Raw genomic sequence first — 6,000 nt, forward strand, 5'->3', positions numbered from 1 at the left:
TTTCATGACTTCAAATACTTCTTTCCAACCCCTTCTTTCCTGCAAGGTTTCTTTTGAGAAATCAGCTGATAGCTTTATGGGAATGCCTTTGTAGGTAACTGTTTTCTCTTGCTGCTTCTAAGATTCTTTGCTTATCTTTTTTTAAAAAATATTTATTTATTTATGTTTAGAGGGGTAGGAGAGAGAGAGAGAAACATCAATGTATGGTTGCCTTAGTGCATTCCCTGCTGGGAACTGGCCTGCAGGGAACTGGCTTGCAACCCAGGCATGTGCCCTGACTGGGAATTGAACCACGGCTTTGCTTATCTTTAATCTTGGGAAATGTAATTATGATGTGCCTTGATGTGTGCTTCTTGGGTTCAACTCTTTGGGGACTCTGAGCTTTTTGGACTTCCTGGAAGTCTGTATCATTTGCCAGATTGGGTAAGTTCTCCTTCACCATTTTTTCAAATAAGTTTTCTGTTTTTTGGTCTTCCTGTTCTCCTTCTGGCACCCCTATGATTCAGATGTTGGAACACTTAAAGTTGTCCCAGAGGTTCCTCATCCTCTCCTCTTTTTTGAATTCTTGTTTCATTCTGTTCTGGTTGAATGTTTCTTTCTTCCTTCTCCAAATCATTTAAGTCCTGGTTTCCTTCCCTTCACTGTTGGTTCCCTGTACATTTTTCTTTATTTCACTTTCCATAGCTTTCACTTTTTCCTCTACTTTGGGACCATACTCAACCATTTTTGTGAGTATCTGATTACCAGTGTTTTGAACTCTGCATCTGATAGATTGACTATCTCTTCATGGCTTAGTTGTATTTTTGCTGGAGCTTTGATCTGTTCTTTCATTTGGGCCTTATTTCATTGTCTGGGTGTACCTGTTATGTAGTGAGGGGCGGAGGCTAAGTTCCTCAGGGCAGGGCAACCCAGGTCCCTGCATTGTGGTGCTGTATGTGGGGGAGGAGTCCAACAGGGAGCACTTGTTTGACTCTGCTGGCTTTCAGTCACTTCTCCCACTACCCACAAGCAAATCAGGCCCTTCTGGTGCTGATTTCCAGGTGGGTGGGTTTCCGTTCTAGGACCTCGTGGGCCTCTCCAACAGACTCTCCTCTGAACCTGGGAGTTTCTTCCGTTGCCTCAACCCTCACAGGTGTTTTCAGTGAGAGGTTTGAGGTTTTATTTCCCTGTGCTGGAACCCCGAGTTGGGTGGTCTGTCTCACTCTCCAGTTGTTCCTCCCGGTGCATGCAAATGTGGGACGCCCTACTCTGGCAGCTGCTGCCTTGCTCACTCTGGTCCTCCAGCCGCCGCCTTACTGTGAGTTCTCTATACCCTGGCTGCCTGTCTCCACCCCTCCTACTGGTCTGGATAAATGTTTCTTCTGTAACTCTATAGTTGTCGGACTTCCATACAGTTCGATTTTCTGGCAGTTCTGGTTATTTTTTTTATTTTAAAGTTGTTGTTGTCATCCTTCTTTTGGTTGTGTGAGAAGGAAAAGTGTATCTACGTATGCCTCCATCTTGGCCAGAAGTGCCAGGTTCTTGTATAACATCAGTTTACGTCATTTTGTTCATCATCTTCTTCAACATTGTTTAGATAGGTGTTGATAAGAAAAAATGGATTCCTGGCCAGGGCTACGGTCTGCATGGGCTTTCTCCAGGGACTCTGGCTTCCTCCCCCGGGAGACCCGTGCACGTCAGATGCATTGGCACGGCTGCATCGTCCCCGTCTGAGTGAGTGTGGGTGTGGGCACCGCCATGAAGGACCTGTGTCCCGCCCGGGGTGGGTGCCCACCTGGCATTCTGAGCTGCCGGCCGAGGTCCTGGCTCCCTGCAACCCTGAACTGCAATAAATGGTAAAAAGATGATCTTACTTGTTTTTATTAATTTTTTTAAATGTAGGAATACCTCACATTTATTTAACTGATTACTATTAGAAGTGTTTTGAGTCATTACTTAGAAGTTCGGTGATGTTTTCGTGACCAGAAATGTGCTGCAGGAAATGGTTACATCAGCTTAGGGTAAAGTTGTGTTTGTTCTATGCATCATTTCACTTCAAGTCACAGTTCCCAAGAACCTGCTGACGACATTAAGAAGACTCTGTATTCAGATTAATGTCGACAGGTTTCTGTAGGAAATGTGTTTGACGTTCTGTAACCACAGTCCCGTTCATTACATTTCTATAGCTGTAAGCTAGTTTAAGATGCCTCTTGTGAAATTACTTGTCATTTAAAATCCAACAATGCTATTTGTAGAAAAATTAGAGAAAGAAAGTGAAAATGCTCCGTAGTCCCACCCCCCAGGGTGCAGTATCAGTAATTTTTAAAGTTCCCTCCAGTGGTTCCAGTGTGAGGCCAAAGTTGAATCACTTCTCAGGGGGTGGCTAGGTCCGGGGACTTCAAAATCAAGAGGAGCAACTGCTCCCTTCAAGACACTAACATGGATTTAAAATCTTAAATTGTTAATCCATTTTTTAAAGCTAACAGCCTAGATAAAGTTTTGCCCTATTTTGATATCTATATGTATGTACCTCATTTCAGGGTAACTACTGAAAGTGGCTACCAATACTGAATGTTTCTAATGAGACTTATCCAAGGTGGTGGCAATGAGCAAAACCAGGAGAAGCATTTCACATGAGACCATAAACAGCTGACATTCCTTTCCACAGAATTCTTTGCTGAGTCTCGTCTGCATGCCCTGGGGCCTTCGTTGTAACTTGGTGAAGCAGAGAGGACTTCAGTCTCTGAGGACTTGGGTCAGTTCCTCACTGCCAACCAACCATAACTGAATAAAGAAAAGAATATTCATCAACAAGGATGGTTGAGATTACATTTAAAACGTTCACTGTGCAAAATATGAATAACAAAATTTACCATTTTAACCATTTTTGAGTGTGCACTTCGCTGACATCAGGCACATTCACAGTCCTGGGCAACCATCACCGCTCTCCATCTCCAGCAGGTTTTCACCTTCCTGACGGAATCCACGTCTGCTAAACAACAACTCCCCGCGTTTCCCTTCCCCCCAGCCCCTGGTAACTGCTATTCTACATTCTGTCTCTACGAATTTTCCTATTCTATGTATCTTACATAAAGTGGAGTCATAAACAACACCTATCCTTTTTGTGTCTTTCTTATTTTACTTCACATGATGTCTTTAAGGTTCACCTGGAGATTCTTTTGATCAAATATATCCATGTCACAATTGATATTGATCGGCATTTAGTGCTGCTCTCAGCAAGAGCACCCTCCTGGTCCCTCAGTCCAGAACCCTGGGCATCCCTGTGACTCTTCCTCTTCCTTAGCTTGTCATCCAATTGCTTGACAACTCCTATCGATTCTGCCTTTCCAATACCTTCCTAAATCCCCCTTTTTTATGCCTGAGCTAGCCTCAGTCAGACCCCTATCTGTTCCCGCTTGGATCAGTGTCAGAGACTCCTCACCAGTGTCTTGGGTCATCACAGCTGTCAGTCATCATTTCATTCATCTGACAAGCGTTACATTGCACAAACACTTCCTGTCAGGTGCTACACTGGCCTCAAGTTACAGAGTCGTCTGCATAGCCATTTGAAGCATTTGTCTCAGATAAATCTGATTTTACCCCAGTGCATCAGTTCCAGAACCCAGCTTTTCCCTGTCCACTCACTGCCTTCCAGTATACTGCAATACAGATTCAGAGCTCTTGGCAGGTGAAATCATGAGGTTCAGAACCATAAGAGGAAATTTAAGAGTAGTAAGTACAGAGGCATACATCTAAGTTCAGGAAAATAAAGACATGTGCAGAGCTGGGAAACCTGGCCTCACGGCTATGTGCATGGGGAGAAAAAGACTGGACGAATTCCGGTTATCAACAAGATTAATATGGGTTAACAGTGTGATGAGACTCTTTGTGAGAGCTAGCCACATTCTCAGCTGCACTGATTCAAAAAGAAGTCCTGATTATGGGCCATCCTAATGTCTATACTCTGGGCTGATTATTGTGGTCAGTGCCAGAAGCCATAGACTATGAACAACATTAACAAACTAGAGGAGGACATGCAGGATGGTGGTTCTGAAGCCCAAACACTGGGGCTTGGTTATACTTGGGAAGTAAGTAAAAAACCAAGGTTCCTGGGATACACCCTGGATATTTTCAAGTGATCCTAAGGCATATCTTAATTGGAGTACCAGTGATATGGAGGACATGAACAGCATGATCTGGAAAATATTGAAGGGCGTGGATATTTAGCTTAAAGAGAGAGAACTATATGTAGATTAATAGGCATTTCCAAGATCTGAAGGGTTGTCATTTGTAAGTTGAGATGGCAGGAGGGGGGAGGTGTAGTATGTTCAGAAATGCTTCTGTGAGAATTTACTAATAATGAAAACTAGGTGGTTATGGGCCAGGCTGACCCACAAAAAATTAAAGAGGAGTCCGGACATTAGGGATGCTGTAGGGCAGTACTTCAAGTTTTAATGTGTGTCTGAATCACTGGGGGATCTTATTAAATGCAGGTTCTAATCTAATAGATTTGGGGTAGGATCTGAGATTCTGGACTTCTCATGAACTGATGCCAATGCTTTTGGTCTGTGGACCATACTTTAGTAAAAGGCTGTAGGGGTTATTGGTACTAATTGGCGAGATGACCTATCTCTCAGGTCAGAGTGGATATTCAGCAAAGGTTAATTAATTGAAGATGGAGAAAACATGCTACCTAAACTACATCAGAATCCTTCAGAACTTTTGGTGTGGAACATGCTTTAATTTTACTTTAATTCTTTCATATCGCTAAAAACTGGGTATTATAGATGAGCTTCAGAATCAAATAAACTAGGCTTTGTGTCTTGCCTTCGCCACCCCTAGGACTATGATGCTGGGCAAGTAACCACTGATCTGAGCCTCATTTTCCTCATTTCTAACAACCCCTCACTGAGGGGTTTCATGAGCATTTCATGTGTTAACGTGAAGTGATTAGTGTAGAGCAAGTACTTGATACGTGCTGTTTATTATTATTTTATGAAATTATTCATTCAAACAGGTATCAGCTCCACAGTGCCGCCCTCCTTACTCCTCCTGTGTTCCCACAGGCCCCTGAGCACTCTGACAGTGCTGTAGGCATGCTCGTGAGTGCTCAGGGCTCACTCACTCTTCCCAGGTTTCTGGAAATAGCTCTTTTTGGTTCTTATGTCTTTACTGTTGCATTTTCTTGCCTTCTCCTTCTGAAACCAGGAGCTAAGTGTTTTTCTACTTATTTTGACCCAAATAATCGGTTAATATAATTTGACTTCTTGGACCTCCTAAATCAGTTTTTCAATGTAGACATTATAATGGATACTGTTGATATCTGCCCAGCAGCCATTTCCCTGTTTTCTCTCCTTTGGAACTCTATTATTTTTTCTTTAGTTATTCGTACTTACAAATGCATCCACGTGCCTCGGGGAAGCTGATCAGGCCCCAGCTCCAGGTGGGCCTGCCGTGTGTAAGGCATTTCCCATTCTCTGTCCCCGTGACTGGCCCAGGAACCGGTGTGGAAGGAAGTGTGTGGAGGGGTGGTACAGGAGAATTCCTATTCTGCCATCATTCGCCCACATTCCCACAGCCACGGAGCCCTCGAATCTCTTTCCCTCCTTCACGCCTTTGCATGTGCTGTCTCTCTCTGCCTGGAATTTTATTCTCCTGGTCTGACTGACAACTCCTCCTTTTTCCTCATAATCCTGCTCCATGTTGACTCTTCTCTTATACTTGCCCTAATTTTATCTTCTCTTCAGTTGAAAATGAGTTCACTATCTATCTCCCTTAGTTGACTGTTCTGTGAGAATGATGGCTATACCTTTCTGTTTAGCACGGTATTATTCCCAGTCCCAGGCACAGCGCCTGGCCTGACTCATAATAGGTGCTTTGTAGAAGTTGTTGAATGTACAAATACATGCATTCCTTACGGGTAAGAAAGCCAGCTTAGCTTGACATGTCAGCACCTAGAACAGGACCTGGCGCACACATGGACCTCTCCATTGTGACTGCAGGAGAGCTGTCTCTCTCCAG

The sequence above is a fragment of the Artibeus jamaicensis genome, unplaced genomic scaffold (genome assembly GCF_021234435.1).
Source record: "Artibeus jamaicensis isolate MK-2021 breed Jamaican fruit bat unplaced genomic scaffold, CSHL_Jam_final scaffold_369, whole genome shotgun sequence".
NCBI classification, from domain to species: domain Eukaryota; kingdom Metazoa; phylum Chordata; class Mammalia; order Chiroptera; family Phyllostomidae; genus Artibeus; species Artibeus jamaicensis.